This window comes from Lontra canadensis, unplaced genomic scaffold (assembly GCF_010015895.1).
Source record: "Lontra canadensis isolate GAN:19392208 unplaced genomic scaffold, GSC_riverotter_1.0 scaffold4, whole genome shotgun sequence".
In the NCBI taxonomy this organism is placed as follows: domain Eukaryota; kingdom Metazoa; phylum Chordata; class Mammalia; order Carnivora; family Mustelidae; genus Lontra; species Lontra canadensis.
Window position 1 is genome coordinate 50137415 of NW_022630998.1, and position 19733 is coordinate 50157147.

At 39.0% G+C, this 19733-nt stretch overlaps 1 long non-coding RNA gene across 1 annotated transcript in view; it reads right to left on the reverse strand.

The window, feature by feature from the left end:
• The window catches only part of LOC116859016, a 188998-nt gene extending 169683 nt beyond the window's left edge, over positions 1-19315 (reverse strand). Inside the window, exon 1 of the long non-coding RNA XR_004381072.1 lies at positions 19223-19315. This is a non-coding gene — a long non-coding RNA (uncharacterized LOC116859016). The remainder of the gene's footprint in view (positions 1-19222) is intronic.
• Between the last annotated feature and the right edge of the window lie 418 nt (positions 19316-19733).

The following is a 19733-nucleotide window of genomic DNA, read 5'->3' on the forward strand; positions in this document are numbered from 1 at the left end:
AATGAAAACACTAATTTAAAAAGGTATATGTACCCCTCTGCTTATTGCAATATTATTTACAACAGCCAAGATATGGGAGCAAACTAAATGTCTATAAATGGATGAATGGAGAAACAGTGGAGTATTACTCAGCCATCAAAAAGAATGAGGTCTTGCCATAAGCAACAACATGGATGGACCTAAAGGGTATTATGCTAAGTGAAATAAGACAGAGAAAGAAAAATACTGTATGATTTCACTCATATGTGGAATCAGAAAAACAAAACAAAGAAAAGAGAAAGCAGTAAAAGATTCATAAATACAGAGAACAAACTGATGGTTGCCAGAGGAGAGGGAGATGGGGGGGCTGGCAAAATGGGTATAGAGAAGTCAAAGATATGGGCTTCCAGTGATGAAATGAGTTAGTCACAGGGATGAAAGATACAGTATAGGGAATATTGTGAGTGGTATTTTAATAGTGATGTATGTTAGTACACTTGTGGTGAAAACAGCATAATATAAAGAGTTGTCAAAGCCCTATGTTGTACGCTTGAGACTAATGTAACACTGTGGGCCAACTATACTTCAATTAAGAAAAAAACAAAAGTAAAGCTATGTTGAAAGAGAAGACTGGCTTGGGCCATAGCTACCCACCCCTCCCCGCCAAGTGATAGGATCCATAGCGATATACTCGGAAAGACCAGATTCCAGATTATTGTTTTCTGGATACTCATGCAGATAAGTCCAGCTTTTGCTGAAGACTATGGTCAAGTTTTAGAATTTCTCTTTCTCTTTTTTGGACTGCCACACTTGGATTAGAGACAGCTCTGGACATAAACTCAACCTTTGGCAGATACACTCACTTTTTCATAAAAAAGTCTATGTTCTATGAAGTATCACTTACCAAGGAGAAGCATGTGTTGGCCTAATATTTCTTACACCAAAAAATCTTTACATCTTCTCTGGCCAGACCCACTCAAGGGAAAGTATCTATGGCCTGTAACACTTTATGTTATTTATGTTACAGATGAGGAGACATAGGAAACTTCTCTATTCTAGTAAGGTGAGTGATCCTCTGTTTGGGATTTTGAGCATGATACCTTTTTGTGTAAGGTCCTGAAATTCCCAAATGAGTATAGAAAGACTGCCTAGGTCATTAGGTAACAAGGTGATGGTAAGCAGATACTATATGGGAGGGGTTTGATATGACCTGCTCTACTTGGGATTTATTACAGACAGAGACATGGCTATAGGTCAGGGATTGAAAATCAGCAGTTTTGAATTCAAGAAAGACCTCAGGAGGGTTTTCATCAGGGCCAGCCAGGACTTAAGAAATGCTCTAAGGAAGCCCTGGTCCTTTTTATCTTGATCCACTTAGATGTGTTCTCTTAGTTATTTCTTTGACTTCCTCTGCTGCTGGTCTTAAAAGATGGAGAGCAGTTAATGCAGATCTGAGTTTTCTAAGAGGAATGGAGTAGTCCCATTCCCACAGGTTTCCTTGGTCTCTAAGAGGAAGATTATATTCTCTGGAAGGACTTTAGCCTTGGATTTTAGGGTTGCTAACTCCCAGGGTAAGAAGTATGGGAGGTCAAAGGAGACTTCCCCTCAGCTGTGGTCTCAATCTCCAATCCCAGGTTCCCAACTACACAGCTCTGGCTCAAGTCCAGAGCATAAGGATCCTAAACAAACACTTCCACAGCCAGGTGTAATTGTCCCACTTATTAATAAAGATGCAAGTGACTGACTTCCCTCATCAGTATCCCTCACTTTCTATTCAGATCTGCCCCACTCACTGCTGCTCATATTTCACTTTGAGCTGAAGAAAATTCTCATTAATTTCCACCACAAAAACTAGAAATTAGGTATTTTCCCCATCAAAAAATATAATTTAATGTTCTTTGTTTCTGCCATTTTTCCACACTGCCTGCATATACTGCAGACAGTAAATTCTATATGACTAAATAATTGGAGTTGGAGATGAGGTGAAAAGATTGCCAATTGAGAAAACTCTTCAAAATTCCTATTAGGGTTGACTGTACGCAGTGAATAGCTTTTCTCTATATAGATCTGAAGTAGAAAGATTTTTCAAGGATTTCTTTTCCAGTGTATAGATTATTCAAGTGGCTTTTCTATACTCTTCCTATTGGATTTTTTTTTTAATAAGGTGAAAGTAATCAAGTAGCAGAGGATTCATTCATTTTTCTGCCAGCAGCACTGCATAAAGTTTTCATAGGTAACAGGAAAGCTAATAACAAAATTCAGATTTTGTATTACTTGGGAGATTTCTTCTTTCTATTTATCCATGTATTAGTTCCACCTAGAGATCAGTGGAATTGCCAATATGGCAGTATAAAAATGTACATACACAGAAAAAAAATTTGATGATGCTTCACTGGAAGAAAGGGGAAAGAAGGGAAGATGATGACTTGTGCCTGCATGTGGATCAGAGATAAACCAGCAAGATATGTGACAAGGTGACTATATTTAGAGCAAGAAAATCTGGGTCTGAGTCTCACCTCTTCCAATTACTAACAATTTAATCATGGGCAAAAGAAGACATTTAAATTCTCTAAACAGAATTTTGCTCATAGTAAAATGGAGCCTCAACTCTAGCCATGTGACCAGATTATTGTGGGGGATAAAAAGATGGGATAAAATAAAAGAATGCATTATTAAAACTCAAAGGCATAAGAAAGTTAAGCAGCATAACTGTAGTACCACAGCAGAAAGTGATGTATTGTATTCAGAAGAAACAGGAAAGACAGAGAGGTGAAGAATCAACATCCCTCATTTCTTTTTATTTATTTGATTTTTTGAAGTTTTTAAAAAAATTCCAGTTAGTTAACATGCGTAATATTAGTTGCAGGTGTACAATGTACTGAGTGATTGAACACTTACATGCAACACCCAGTGCTCGTCACAGTGAACTCCCTAATCCCCATCACCCTAATCACTCTATCTTCCCACCCGCCTCCCCTCTGGTTTGTTCTCTATAGCTAAGAGTCAGTTTCTTGGTTTGTCTCTCTTTTTTTCCCCTTTGCTCATTTCTTTCTTGAATTCTACATATGAGTGAAATTATATGGTATTTGTCTTTCTCTGACTTATTTTGCTTAGCATAATACTCCATCCACATTGTTGCAAGTGGTGAGATTTCATTCTTTCTGATGGCTGAGTAATATTCCACTGTATGTATATACCACATCTTCTTTATCCATTCAACAGTGAATGGACATTTGAGTTGTTTCCATAATATGGCTGTGGTATAAACACTGGAGTGCATGTACCTTGCCTATTTTTAAATGCTCATCAGCCCCATATTATAAGATCAGAATTCAACTATACCCAAATCAGCTGCTAGACCACTGGTTCTGATTCTAACCTTCCCATTAATACACTGCATAAATTTTTCCAAGTAATTTGACATTCCTGGGATTATAAGAACTGATTATTCTATAGCCTCGAGGTTTCCTAACTCCCAGCCTCACCCATAGTCAGTGGGTAGGATGCTATCAACCATACAGAGCTAGGTACCCATCTCAGGCTAGGTTCCCTGATAAAGGAGACACTACAACAGGACCTGAGTCTAAGTAGTTTATTTAGGAGGTGATTCCAAAAAGCACAGATAGGGGGATATAGAAATGAGAAATGAGGGAAGGGCAAAAAGTCAATATAGGGTGCATTATCTAGCAGGTTAACACTGCAGACAGCTCAGTTCAAGCCCTTGAGGGAATCTCTGGAAGACTGTATAGGATTTATGTCAGAGTTGTGCCATCTAAGCAGAGAAGAAAGTGGGTCATTTTTTCCTTCTATTCCCTTCCTTCACTGGATGAGCAGTGTTCTTGAGACAGCAACTCCCCAGCATCTGTGACTTGCTGTGCATACCAGCCAAGCACAAAAAAGAAATCTGGCAGTGACCAGTCACGAGTACCTGCACAAAGTTGTCATCAACATGCATGAGAAGGGTGAGTGCTAAGGAGACATGGGTAGGGCTATGACAGCAAAGGGAGATGAGCTGTTCAATTCTCCTTCAGAATAGGATAGCTGCTTCCTTCAGGAATGGTGAGCTGAAGGACTCCTGTGCTTAGTGGCTTCTGGACCCCCTACAAGTTCCGAAGTGAGGGAGCACTCTTTTTGTGGCAACTCCACCTCATGATTGATCGAGGTGGTGGTTCAAGGCCCTGTCCATTCTGCCCAAACTAGGACTTAGCTAGTGAGTAATCTCTGCTCCACAAGCTCTCATGGTAGAGGCTTTCTCAGGTTCATTCTAGACTGACAGCTCCTTCCAACCCTTTCCTTTCTCAGATGTTACTCCCCAGTAGACCTTTTGCTTTCTTAACTTCATCCCTAATTCTAAAGAGAGGTTTGGAAAGTATTAACCTCTGGACTGAAACCACAGAAAAATCTACCATACATAAGTCAACAGGAAAGCTGGACTGAAAAGATCCTTTCCCTAGTAGGGCTAGACAAGAGAAACCACTCCCCCAAGCACGTCATCAGGAATCAACCAGACAAAAATACAGTCAATGGAAATGAGATAAGAAAAAAACTTGGATGCCTGAAAGAAATGAAGGATTGGTTAGACACTGAAGAAATCCTTGAGGGGGATCATGGAAATTCCTTCTCTAGGCAAGTTTTTAAAAGGACAGATTATCTATTCCACTGAAGCTCATGTCATTTTCAAAATCCTTACCACAGATATTATTTTTATTTTTCTTTAAAAGTTTTATATATGACTGTATATCTTTCTTTTTAATTTAAATTCAGTTAGCCAACATGACTGTAGCTTTTAAAAATAGCAGAAGCATTCAAGACTCAGTGGAAACAAATCCAATAACTTGATACACATGAAATCATCATAATAGTGAGAAAGACTTGAACAAGAATCTGTTATTTAGACTTAGCTATTTATTCATTCACCAAATATATGTTTGAACCCACCTATTTCACAGGAACAGTTCTAGGTATTAAGATATATCAGTGAATGAAACACATCCTAATATCCTGCCATTGTGGACATGATATACTGGAGAGAAAAAAAGATGATAAATATTATAGTAAAATAAATATCTGTATAGTAAAATAAGTATCTTAAAAGGTGCTACATAATACGTAAAAATAAAAAGAACAGGGAAATCCAGAGTTCCAGGTAGGATATAGGTTCCAGTTAAAATTAGGTAGATGGGGTAGGTCTTATTGGGGTGACATTTGTTCAAACTCTAGATTGAAGTGAGGCAATCAGCATATGAATAGTTGGGAGACAGAGAATTCCAGGCCCAGGGAATAGGCAGTGACCTCAGGTTCTAATTCAAATTTTTCTACCTTTAAAACTCATCCTCTTCTTGTTGGTTCTGGCTATAATATTCTAAAAACGATGCCACTTTCAATCTTCTAGAGACTATTCCTTTCTCTTATAACCATCAACCAGATGCAATTTGATGAGATAATTGTCTGGCTGCAAACTATACTCATATTTACATTTTCTTTGCTCTATCTGAACATTTACAAAGACAAGGTGACATATTGGAAAACAGAGCCTGAGGGGTACCACCCATACTCACACTGTATTTGTGGTATGACTTGTTGGGTGTTTATTCCTAGAACACTCATTAAATGTTAAGTGGTAAGTAGGACTTACAAAGTCTCTAAAATCCAAACAACTTAAATGAGAGTCATTTTCTCTTCACCAGTTGGAAGACAAAGCAGAGACAAGTTCAACTAATTTGCTCTCAGGCCAGTCCTCTTGTGAGCACGCCATTGAAGTGACATATTTCATAATTGCTCACAGTGAATCAATCTTTATTTTTTATATAGAAACCAATTCCGGTGACTTTTACCTGAAACCGGCAACATTTCACCTTGCTTGCTAAAAATTGCTCAAAAGATACACACTATTCAGGACAATTGGAAATACCCTGCTAGCACCTCCCCATAGAAAGCCCACTTTCTGAATATCTTTGGCCTTTTAACTATCTCCCCCCGCCCATGACTAGAATGCAGTATCTCCTAAAGGACATTAGAATTAGAAATTAGACCATGACAATCAGATTGAAGGTGTTGGTAGCCCCTTGCAATGAGAATAAAGCTGACAAGCATCCAATAATGATATGTAACTTATATAATAAGGACAATGGATTTTTTAATGAGATTCTTTTTATGTGCAACATGAAATTTTTGTTTGGAGTTCCTTAAAAGATAGGTAGTGCATACTTTGAAATTGCATTATGTAATTTGTGGAACAAAATTAAAACATCTTGCATTTCCGGCGCATTTTTCCCAAGGATGTCCAAATGTGCTAAAGATATGAATTCACTGATTTTCCTACTGTTCTTTTAGTAGCTAAGAATCAGGTGTTATTTTCCTGATTTCAGAGACAAGGACCCCATGTCAACCTCCACCTCAACCATCACATATGTTGCTTTCCTTGGTTTAAGTAGCCATTTGTCTCCTTCACCTTCCAGCCATGTAATTTATTTTGCCTTTATACACACACAGACATGTACATGTTTTCCCCCGACTGCAAAACAAAGATTTGCTGTGGACTTCACTCTTGTGCCGAAACCTAAAACACTCTTGTAAAAATGAATGGAGACCATTTTCACCCTTAGCTTTGCAAAAAAAAAAAAAAAAAAAAAAAAAATTGATAATATCCAGTATTGAGAATGGTATAGGGAAATGGGTCCTCTGAGGCATTGCTGATGCTGAAATGAAGTGCTACAAAACGTCTGGAAGGTTAGCTGGAAGTTTCTATTAAGTAAATAAACTAGTATAATTTTCTTTGGGAAATCTACTTACAGAAATTAAAATCTTAGGATTCCATACAAAATACATTTATTTTAGCATGCTTTATAATGGCCCAAATCAAGCAAATGAACCAAGAAAAGCATAGGAAAATGCAGTTTCTCATCAATGAATGAATGACTGAAAATTTTCTAATTCATTCCTTCTGTGGAAAATCAGGTAAACATTAAAAAAACAAATTACTTTTGCAAGCATTACCTGGAAAGATGATTATATAAACTAAATGAAAAGATCAAATGGGTGGTAAAATACATAACATGATAAAATTTTTAGGTAGGAAAAAGCAATACTCAGATGTGAGAAAAAATATATCTGTCTACATATTTAAAAGCATAGAGAAAAATACAGCAGGATAAACCCTAAATTGTTCGTAGTGAGAAGCTCTATGTATCCCTGTGTTGGTAACTAAGGACAGGAGGAGTGGAAAGAAGGTGCCAGGGAGACTGGGGATTTTAGTTTGTTCAACTTCTTTGCTTCAGCATGAAGTTTGAAATAAATACACCCCCCCCCAATTTTTTTTTAAGGAAGACATGACACAGAATGGTGAAATAGAATGAGAGGGATTTGGGAATCAGACATATTGAATTTTCCTATGTAATGTGAGACACACAACTAACTGTTCTGATGATGTGTTTCTTCATATAAAATGGAGATAATACTTACCTTTCTCTGTAAAGCACAAGGCACACTACTGGAAAACAATAAGAACAGGACCAATGCTACTCCCAGGGTCAAAATATGTATCAGAAAGCAGAGAAGAGAGAGACAGGGAAGGGGTAGAAATTCTTTGTGTCAGACAACAGAAATTGTTTAGTTGGGCGAATTTCCCCGTTAACCAGCTGCTGGGTAAATTATTGCTGGAAGGAATATGTTCACGCCCTCGTATGTTCTGCCTTTGTGTCTTACAGATTTAGTCTCAAAATTTATCAGCCTCAAGATAAAACCCAGGGTAATGCAAAACCAAAGTTTTAGACAAGAAAATGCATGGTGGCCTTACCACGGAAGTGGGAGGAAGCAATCTAGTATAGTTAGCCAGTTCAGGTCAAGATTAGGAGAAGGTAACATGACAAGGATTGCCTACAACCACAGGAAGCTAGAAGAGACAAGGAAGGCCTTTGGAGAGAACGTGGCCCTTGCCAACTCTTGATTTTGGACACTTAGCCTCCAGAAGGTGAATGAATACATTTCTGTTGTTCTAAGTCACCCTGTTTTTGGTACTTTGTTAAGGAAGCCCCAGGAAACGAAGAGATTTTGCTAGGAAATCCAGGGATCCCCAAATCCTACATATAAGGTCTTAGTCCATTTGGGCATTACAGGATTATAACAGAACATTATAGTCTGGTTGGTTTATAAACAACAAATTTATTTCTTATAATTTTGAATGCTGGGAAGTCCAAGATCAAAGTGCTAGTATAGTCAATGTCTGGTGAGACCTCACTTCTGGGATCACAGAGAGCTGTCTCTGGCAGTGTCTTCACAAGACAGAAAAGGAAAGGAAGTTCCCTGGGATTTCTTTTAAAAGAGCATGACTCCCATTTATGAGGGCTCCATCCTCATCACCTAATCTCCTCCCAAAGATCCTACCTCCCAACATCATCACACTGGGATTTAGGATTTAACATATGATTTCTGAAGGGACAAAAACATTCAATCTATAACATACACCCTCTTCTTTTAGGGTAAAACTATAGGATTCATGATTGTAGAGACTGGTTATTGGCTTAAAAAAAAGATCAAGATTTCTCTCTCTTATAGACAGCATGTACATCATTATTCTAAAAGCCTCTGCACAGAGGAGGTAGGAGAGAGGCACTATCAGATATTTAAATCTCTATCTTGTCGGTGCTAAACTGTGGATTTCTGGCAGGAATCATTTTCAGTGCATTAACTTCTACATTTATATTTTTAAATATTGGAGATAACAAGATAAACTTTCAGTAAGGATCCGGTAATTTTCCCTAATTGAATCTGGTGTCTTATCCAATTCTGTTAACCTTCTTTTGGGTGAGCCATGGGAAGTTCCTTGGCTGATGTGGTTCGATGATGGAATGTATCTGGCTCATTTTAAGTCCCCCTCACTATTTGCAGATAGCTTTTACTTTTTAGTTCAGCACACACCCAAAGTACTTTTTGTAGTCTTTATGGAGCCGATGCTTGTCTTCAACATATTCTGCAAAATATTGCATCCTTCCGTACTTGCTTGAGAATGACATTTTTATCCTTCCTTGAATGTCACAGTAGCATAAGTATGATGTTTTCTTGGCCTGCTGTGCTCTTACCCACTAGTTGCACTTAGAGTCTGCTCCCTGGCACACAGAATGTACTAGGTAGCATGAGGATATTTCCGTCCAACCCCATTAAACATCTTTTATCATCCTCGGCTCAGCTTGCACCACTGCACTTAAAGCAAAAGACAATCTGGCTTTAGTTAACCCATCTTGCCATTCTCCACCGTAACAAAGAAATAGAATAACCATTCTCATCAAATTGTCAGGTATTTTGACTGACCTTTATACTAAATGGAGGCTATTTCTGCCTAATTTTGCCATTGGGTTAATGCTTTGAATTCTCTTATTTTACTATTAAATATTTTTCCAGTTAAGATGCAAACTCTTATTTACTCCAACAGAAATACCTGCAGAAACAAGCTTACCATATGATCGACTGATTGCGGAGTAAAACATAACAAAAATCCTAGTCTCAACAGTGTTATCAGTCACACTAAATCATAGGGGAAAATGCCTTGGTATTCACATCCTAAATCTGGAAAAAATTTTCCAATGGCAAATTTCCATTTTCCCATTTACTGTATACAACTCTGTTAGCATGCCCTTTTGCCAAGTAAAACGGAACTATTATTACAAAGTATTTGTAATAAAAGAGACTTGGTGTTTAGTTGGGGGAACAACACTAAAATGCCTCTAAAAAGCAGAGCTACCGAATGAAATAGATTTGACATCTGTTTTTAGAATTTATAATATAACCATAATACCTAAATGTTCAAAGCAATGTTGAGTAAGACAGTGGTTAAGGATAAGAATTAACTAGGAAAGACTTCCTTAAACAGACTGAATCCAAATTTGAAGGAAGTAATAAAGTAGATTGGCAGGGAAGAGATGAGAAGTCTAGGAAAGAACTGACTAGGATTTTCAGCTTAACTCTAAGACATTCATAACTTCACTTCTCAGTCAATCATAATATATCTGCACCCAGCTTCCTTGCTGAAAAAAATAGATATCCTGGAGTTTATGACTTCTATAATTTAAAATTGCTAATATTCTATGGAGATGGATTAAAAAAAACAAAAGTAGCAAAAACTGATTCAGCTGGAGTTGAAATTACCATGGATTCTAAACTCTTTTTTTTCCCAAGATTTTATTTATTTATTTGACAGACAGAGATCACAAATAGGTAGAGCAGCAGGCAGAGAGAGAGGGGGAAGCAGACTCCCCGCTGAGCAGAGAGCCCGATGTGGGGCTCGATCCCAGGACCCTGAAATCATGACCCAAGCCAAAGGCAGAGGCTTAACCCACTGAGCCACCCACGTGCCCCGGATTCTAAACTCTTAAAGGTAGAGGGAAGGATATACATTTTTATTGGTGGAGTATAAATATTGTATAAGATTTTATTTATTTATTTGTCAGAGAGAGAGCACAAGCCGCGGAACAGCAGGCAGAGGGAGAAGCAGGATCCCCACATGGGAGCAGGGAGCCCCACGTGGGGCTGGATCCCAGGACCATGGTTTCACGACTCGAGCCGAAGGCAAACACTTAACCAACTGAGACACACAGGTGTCCCTAAATATTGTATTTTAAAAGTATTATAACCATTTTATTGTGTCACCTTAGCTAAGCTGTAATCACCCTGCCCATCATTTCTTTCCTTGTATAGTTCTGATCATTTTTACCTAAAAAAGAGAGAAGGTTTACTTTTCCTTCCAACTCTATTAAAAAAATGACTATAAAATAGAGGGTCGTAGAAGATTGTCATTCTAGCTTTGGCTGCCTTCCTTTACTCTTAATCCCAATGACCTCTCTCACAGAACATTCAATGGAAATAGCTCCTATGGAGAAAATGAATTTGTGATGAAAGACCCGGGTTCCTAGAGATGGTCTTGGCCATGTTTACCTGTAGGATGTTAAATATGTCATTGAAATTCTTTGACCTTCAGTTTCCTCATCAGTGAATGGATGATAATAATCCATACTCCAGAGGGTAGTTGTGGGAGTTAACAAGATACCATAGATAACACAAGAAACGTGTTAAACTCAAAGTAGATTCTTTCTCTGTGATGACTGGATCTCTGTCCTAGAGGTCACATGCATGTGCATGCATATTCTGCTAGGAACAAATGCAGCAGAAGATAATATCAATTTCAGAGCAAGCAGTGCCAAGTCACTGGTATATTTCCATTGTCTAAATAGAAATGCTAAGAGCTACCTTTGGCAGAGATTATGAGAAGTTATTTGCACATTCTTTTGTGGAATAAGAGTTTGTGTGTATGATTTTACCGTGAAGTCTCCCACTCTGCTCTCCCTAGACACAGAAATCTGAGACAGTGTTGTTCTCTGGGCCCCCTACAGGCAACTGTACCCTAACTGATTCAATGTATCAAAACATTGGCATTTGAACTCATCAATTCTCTTTTTATCTTCCCCTGACCTCAATGGGGGACTAGATCACTGGAATGCACTGATCCTTCTCTAGAAGTACAACATGATCACAACATCTGAGGACTGCCCACGTTAGAGTTCTCCGGGCTCCAAGCTCTGTTTTCCCTGAAGTTCTCATGAAAATCCCCTGAAACCCTAGGGTTTCCCACTTCCTTTGGGGGGTCTTGTTCATGACTTTCTGCACTGCCTGACTCTCCCCACTTTCTAACCCCATCCACTCTGTGTTCTTGTCACCAGGTGCTAATAACGTCAGTCTATCAGGCACAGTAATTATTGATAATGAAGGAGGACAGGGAAGGGTTCATGTTCATCAGCCATGTGCTAGGAAGCACATCAGGTATCCACTTATGTCCTTTAATTTGATGAGTTTAGATATTCTTAGACTTTCTAGAAATATGGCTTTATGTCTAAGAGCGACTGTAAAATATACTTCTGTATTAATGGGGTTGATTGTGGTGGCGAGAACCTGTATGCCTCTTCACATCTCATCCTAGCTTTTGAAGATGCTGCTTCCACCCAGAGGTGGGTTAGTGCTGACTAAAATAGTGTGCCCTCAAAATGTGGGTAGCATCTCAAAGTCTTTTTTGTTTGTTTGTTTTAAGATTTTATTTATTTTAGAGAGAGAGAGTAAGCAAGTGTGAGAGAGAGAGAGCATGAGCAGGGGGAGAAGGAGAAGTGGACTCCCCGCTGAGCAAGGAGCCCAATGTGGGGCTCAATCCCAGGACCCTGAGATCATGACCTGAGCCGAAGGCAGAGGCTTAACCCACTGAGCCACCCAGGTGCCCCAGAATCTCAAAATCTTTAAACCTCCCCACCACTGAATTTATCCATAGCTCATCATGGCTGTCCCCTGACATTAAAGGTGGAAAGGAAGGGAAGTTGCCTGGTGGAGGCAGATAAGGGGAAAACAATGTTAAATATGGCTTTAATATTTCACTGTAATGCTTGCTCATAATTGGTTGATGTCCTACCTCAGAAAGAAATCCCTCCATATCTGATTTATAAATGCTGAATTGGTAAATCTAATCCTGCTATTTTTTGACTTTCTGTGTAAACCCCACTGACTTCAGCTTCACGGCTGCACCAGTCCATTGGAGCACAGTAATGACTGCTAGTGGAGAAGGGCTTGGGAGACAACAATCCCAACAAGAAAAGAATTGCTACCAGCTGATACATGATTTGAGGGCTTCCACACATTCTGTGTGCAGATCACCTCATTTATCTTTCCTGCATCCCTAGTGACTGGAAAGGAACTTCAATAATACAGTTCTACTTTTTTTTTTTTCAATTAAAATATTTTTTCTTTTCAAATTTTTATTTAAATTCCAGGTATTTAACATGCGATGCAATACTAGTTTCAGGAGTAGAATTCAGTGGTTCATCACTTACATCACCCATCACAACAAGTGCTCTTCACAAGTGCCCTCCTTAATCCCCATCACCCATCTAGCACATTCCCCACCCAACTCCCTTCATCAACCCTCAGTTTGTTCTCTATCCTTGAGAGTCTCTTATAGTTTGTTTTCTTCTCTCTTTTTCCCCCTTCCCATATGTTCATCTGTTTTCTGAGTGAAATCATGTGTTTGCCTTTCTTTGACTGACTTATTTCACTTAGCATAATATCCTCTAGTTCCATCTATGTCGTTGCAAATGTCAAGATTTCATTCTTTTCAATGGCCAGATAATATTCCAGTATATAGACACATAGATATAGATGTAGACAGATAGATAGATAGATACAGATATAGATACATCCCACCTCTTCTTTATCCATTCATCAGTCAATAGACATTTGGACTCTTTTCATAATTTGGCTATTGCTGATAATGCTAGTATAAATATTGGGGTGCATGTAGCCCTTCAAAAAAATTTTTTTTTATCCTTTGGGTAAATATCTAGTAGTTCAATGCTGGATCACAGGGAAGTTCTAATTTCAACTTTCTCATGAACCTCCATACTGTTTTCCACAGTGGCTGCACCAGCTTGCATTCCTACCAACAATGCAGGAAGGTTCCCCTTAGGATGCAGTCACAATGCAAAGACTGTGACTTCTTCAAACTCTATCAACTTTAGGAATAGAATCCACAGGTTCTGCTTATTGTTGGTGTGTATTAAAGTGCCATCTGATGACTTAATGAAGACAGCAAGCACTAATATTTAAGCAGGAGGAAAACTGAGGTAACCCTGCTTCTACCCTGCTCTATGAATAACCTTCAGTCACTTACTAACATAACAAAACCCAACTTGACTCTGGTGGCAAAGAACCTGATTATGCCAGGCTGGAAAGGAGCAGTGGCTATAATCACATTGAAATAACTCAATTGGGCAAAGAAGGGAAAAGCCTGTAACATTTCACAAACAAATTGCAAATGTAATTAATGATGATGACCTGAGAAGTGATCGACGATTTTCAAAGAAGGACACTGAACAGGAGCTGATCAATATAGTGATGTCATGGAGACAAAAAAAAAAAAATACTCAAAATATTTATAGAATGCTATTATTTGATCCAAATCATTAGTCACAGGAAACTCTCAGGTTCCCCCAAGTTCTGAATTCAGACATCCCTACTGCTCCAAAGGTTAGATTTAAAGAGTGTGGTTAAAGTATGGAAACAGTCCAAATAATTGGAGCTTACCCCTCTAAAACCCAAATGGTTATTTACTATTTGAGAGTAAAAATTCTCCAAAATGTGCACTAGAAAGAGGACACAAAGCAGAATCTTACATTTTCTGCAGGAAGTTCTGCCACTGTTACGAACGCTCATGACTCCAGCACTGGTAGACACCAATGTTTGAGGGGTTACTGAGGTGTGTAGGCCACCTCCCCTTTTCTGAAATATCCCAGAATGGAGTGTTTTTAAGTTATTAGGTGAACTTCTTAAATTTCTCCTGCTTCCTCCTCTGTCATCATGCTGTACACAGTCATCTTATTACTGTCATGACCTACACCTGATCCATCCATTCCCCCCATGCTACCCGCCACTACTTCTTGAAAAAGTCCACGAGCTTCAGAGCACAAAAAAGGGGTAATAGATGAAGATGAGCTCTGACGATCAGATTGCTTAATATGGTTAAGCACATTCCTGTTTTACTCCAAGGATGCTATTATTAAGTCAGATGTGAAACTCCCTTCTGATACATATCACTGTCCTCTGATTAGATGTACAAATCTCTTGGTGCTTCCATTTCTCCATTTGTAAAAATGAAAATAAGTATATCTGCTATGAAAATTGAGTAGAGAAACACACGTAAAGCATTGGATACTGATCCTGGCCCACTGGATGCCTTTCTAAATGAATTGTTTTCATTGACAGTGTTATTGCCTAGATTATGTTGAATTCAAGAAGCTGTAGAAATTACAGCAGAAGGCGCTGCTATTCCCTGTGGTCCAGTACTCCATCAACCACCACAGGAAGTGGTGAGATAAGCCATAACTGAAACACTAGTGTAATGAAAGGAACACTAGATGCAGTCAGAAATCTGGGTCCAAATGTTGACCTAGGTGTAGTTTTACTATATGCCAGGCACTGGTCTAAGTATCTAGAATACACTAATTAGTTCAAGTTGTCACAGCAACCAGGAAGGCAGGTCCTGTCATTACCCCACCTTACTCATGGAGAAACTGATGCAAAAAAATTTAAGTAACTTGCCCCAAATCACATATTGGACAAGCCATGGATCTGAACCCAGAGAGACAACTATAAGTCTGGGCTTCACAGACTCTCAGCCCTCTTAGCTTCAGTTTTCTCAAAGGTAAAATGAGAATAATAACCCTACGCTGGAACTGGCAGAGGCTATAGCAAAGTCAAGTATGGTTGTCATTAAGCTGCTTGACCAAAGATTTACTCTGTTGAGTGAAAGAGGATGGCCAAAGTTACATCATCAAAGATGTGATAGAAGATTATTCTAGGTCCAGAGGCCAAGGACAACAAATTTTAGCAAACCTCAATATGTTTGCTGTTAAAAAAGAAAAAGGTGGGGGGGGACAAGTTATCATATTTTGAAAGAATTATTTGATTATTTAAAATCTTTTACTTTGTCAGTTAAGGATAATACCTTTCATGGTGTATAAAGAAGTTCTTCTCACATGAGTTAAAAAATGACTATAGAAGCATATGTTTCAGTCAGCATATAAAAGTGTGTGCTGTTGGGACGCCTGGGTGGCTCAGTGGGTTAAGCCTTTGCCTTCAGCTCGGGTCATGATCTCAGGGTCTTTGGATCGAGGCCTGCATTGCGCTCTCTGTTCAGTGGGGAGCCTGCTTCCCCCTGCCTCTCTGCCTACTTGTGATCTCTCTCCCTCTCTCTGTCAAATAAATAAATTAAAAAAAAAAAAAAAAGTGTGTGCTGTCCTCTAAATGGTAAACTGATATATTGGGGTGAGTTTATTTTGCTTTCCAGGTCAGTGTAATTGCCTATTGATTCTTAGGAAGGGAGAAAAAAAAGTGCCATTCAGAGAACCTTTGCTCTTTAATTTCTAAACAGAATTATAGCTTAGACGGAAAAATGACATTGTTCAACAGCACCTCTGAGAGCAAGGGCCAAGCCTTTTCCTAATTACTTGTGCAAAATTGATGCTCAGTAAACATTTCTTGTTTTAAAGGCTTTACCTTGTATAAATAATTCCTGCTTTGTTAGACAAATTCATGTTGCATTCCTGATCAAGCACTTGATAGAGGACAGGCAAAAATACAACAACGGTAAATCTTTGCATCATTCAAAATTGCAAAAGTTTGTGTTCTAAGACTAATGGGCATCAGCATACCACAGTTTCTAAAATTATATAAGAAATTTCAATATACTGTGAAGTGAATACACAGAACCCTACTGAGTTTGAAATTGCTCCTACCTCAACAATGAAGATTAACTAAAGCCATGGTTTCCTTGCCTTCTTAGAATTTACAGAGGCACTGAACTTTATTTTGAACAGACAAGTTTTCTTAATAAGAGAGGGAGAGAGAAAATGAGAGAGAGAGACTGGAAGAAAAAAGGGAGGAAGAAACAAAGAGAAAGCAATCATCTAGGGATGTCATAAAGAAATTTTTATGCCCCAGGCATAAGTGGCAAATGGCCTTGTATGAAGGAAAGAGTCTGACAAAACCCCTGCTAACCTCAGAACCATATGACACTTGGGATTCATGCTTCTCAAAACCTGTCTAACATCCCATGGAAACCATATTAAAGACGTCGGTCTTGAAAAAATTAGGTAATTGTTCATTCGATTCTCTATCTCCTTCCTATTATTTTCATTTGATTCGTGTGTATTTATATAGCATTTCCAGGAAGCACTTTACTCATAATTTTAAGGATTGTATGAAAGAAAAATGTAAACATGAACTAAACATTCCCTGCGGCCAAATCACTGAACAATGTAGTTACTGTTACTCCTACAAGCATAGTATTTAAAATCAGAATAGTCACAGAACTATATGTACTTCAGATCTCGAAACAGAAAGTTAGCTTCATTTTGGAATACAACCTCTGATGGACCATTTTTAAAAAAGAAGATTTATGCATCTCATTAGAAATTTTCAGATATGTCTATGAAAGCTTCTTTTTTCCTGCTAACCATGAGGCACTTATGGGCACAAGAAATGTGTTGTTACAGTTTCAGTAGGTCTTTATCATCAGATGAATTGGGCAGGCCCACAGCTACCCGGTTTATTGCAAGTTTCAAATGTGGTCTCTGAACCAGTCTGTTTGGGATTCTTTGTTACTGGGCTGCAACAAGATAAGCAGAAGCTTGGCCAGGATGTAAGCCAACTGGACCAGGAAGCTGGCACTTTTTCTTAAAATGGTGTAGCTTCCCCCATAAAGGAAGAGGTACGTCAGTTTACATTGTGGGGCAAGTTCTCTTGTGCCCTTAGGGACCAGTGACTGTTTATGGACTGGCTACTTTGAGTGGCAGTGCTCTAGCAGTCGATTTTTAAGTACAAGACACTCTAGTGTGAAGCTTGAACTCTTGGGTTCTGGAGGCAGGCAAACCGGAATTTGAATCCTGGCCTCGCAACTCAGTATCCAAGGACCTTGCGTGAACTGCTCAAGGTTTGCAATCCAATTTCTGTACCTGTGAAACTGGGAGAGATGTGTCTCATACACATTAGGGTGAAGCTTAGACGAACTAATCAAACGTGCTTAGCACAAAATCTGCCTATATGAAGAGATCAGCTTAAAATACGCTTAGAGGTATTCTTCCCCGTAACTGAGGAAATGAAAACTTTGCTGTCCTCCATATGACTGTGACTGACAACCAAAACCACCTGAAATATTCAGACCAGTTAGGATAAAAACTTCCTTCAGCAGTGAAACACAAGAGTGGTTGAGTGCCTGAAAGGCTCACGTGGCAAGGAAATACTCCCTGCTCCCCAAAGAAGGAAATGCATGCCTATTTCAGAGAGAGCAGGCATGGGAAATAAACAGGATAGAGGAAAGGGCTTAACATTTGATGTCAGAACATCTGGGGATAAACCCTAACTTTTAGAGGTTGCTTTAACTGGAGGCCAACGAGTTCTTAAATGAGAAAATAAGACATTTATACGCATGCAGACAGACACTGCATAGTTCTTGGTGCAGAGAAAGTGCTCAATTTATTTTGTCTAGTTAGCCATTACTAAGTGCGCAATACAGTTGACTTGGTTTTGTGCAGAAATACATTTCTTATTCTGGAATCTGGTGATTCAAATATTTTAGTCAATATTTGCATTTATCTTCTTGTTCTCCACCACTGACTTACTAGGCTTACCAAGTCATTAACGAAAAAGGAAATCCTCCCCAAGTCCTGCCATATCTAAAATACTCTTACAGTCACATCAAGATTCTGTAAATCATTGACAAGTCCAATTAATACCAAATCATGACACCACCATTGTGATAGCATTTAATTACTTGGTTGGCATGATTTCAAGCAAAGATGGTAAAAATAAAATCTGAATAGGAGAGTTAGCCTTAACTTGGGGTTTCCTCATCTATGTTTATCTATCTACCAAGCTCATAAACGAGGAGCTGAGTAGACAAGAAGGGGGAGGAAGACCCGCATTAATCTCTATTCCCCAAGCCCAGTTTTATGGAAAACTATGAAACAGCAATTAATTATCAAGCTCTGCTCACTAACACCTGTGCTGAGGAGTATGCATGGGAAAAGACGCATGGAAATGAATCAATCATGTCTATTAGTGTAGAAACATCTCCTCAAAGAGTGTATAGTAAGATCATCTGTGCAAAGTCTGGCTGCCCAGTATGCACGTACATTGTTCACACCCTGAGGCCGCGTCATGTCCGTGCTGATGGTGCTCAGCTAACCCAAACTTATTCAGTTCCTTCTCATGTTTTTTTCTCTACCGTAATTACCTCCTAACTACTTCGTCCTGCCTCCAAGATAATCTCTCCTCAATTTATCCTCCCTAAGGCTGTGGGAATTAATTTTCCAAACTGCCAATCTGATCATGTCATTTCCCATTAGAATCTTTCGATGGCTGCCCATTACCCTCAGGATAAAATCCAAACTCCTTAGCCTTATCAGGTCCCTGCTGATTTCCCCCAGCCTCAGCTCATATTACTTACTCCCTCACTTAGTCTAACGACAGTATTTGCAACTCCTTCCCTGTTCCAAACTTTCCTCAGTGCCTCAGCCATGTTCCTCGTCAGCCAAAATTATCCTCCCCTTTCTCCACATTATTATCAGACAAATTCTTACTTCACAGTTACCACATAGCAGAGGGCTTCCCTGGTGGCCTCCTCAAACTTTCCAAGGGTTTGAGCAGTCCCAGCTCTTACCTCTCAGTTAACTTGCAAATCCGGTAACGAAATGATCAGTGTTCATCTCTGAACCTCCCATTGAACTATAAGATCCCCAAAGGCAGGGAGGGTCTTCCTCTGTGACTCTCTATTTTCACTGTCTATTACAGACTTGGCACATAGCAGGCTTTTAATCGATTATGAATTAACAAATACTCAAAGTACAGAGCTGAAGTTGCCCAACAGCATATCTGAAAAGTATCCAAGCAAACTATAAAAGATTCTCTCTGGAATTCCTCACAACCAAAGCCTAAAATAGCCAATATTTATTCATCTTCAGTTCCAAGTAGCGTTCATGGTGAGGGGGCAGGGTGAACAGACACAGCACTCAGCATCAGTTCTGGGCAGCTTCTCTGCTAGGTTCTTACCCTGTAGCTTAAATTGTCTTCAGATCAACTTGGTTTCCTGGCTGTATTGTTTTACACAAGGAAGTAGACACACATCAGGTGTGGGCACAACACATACATGGTCCACACTACCATATAGCTTT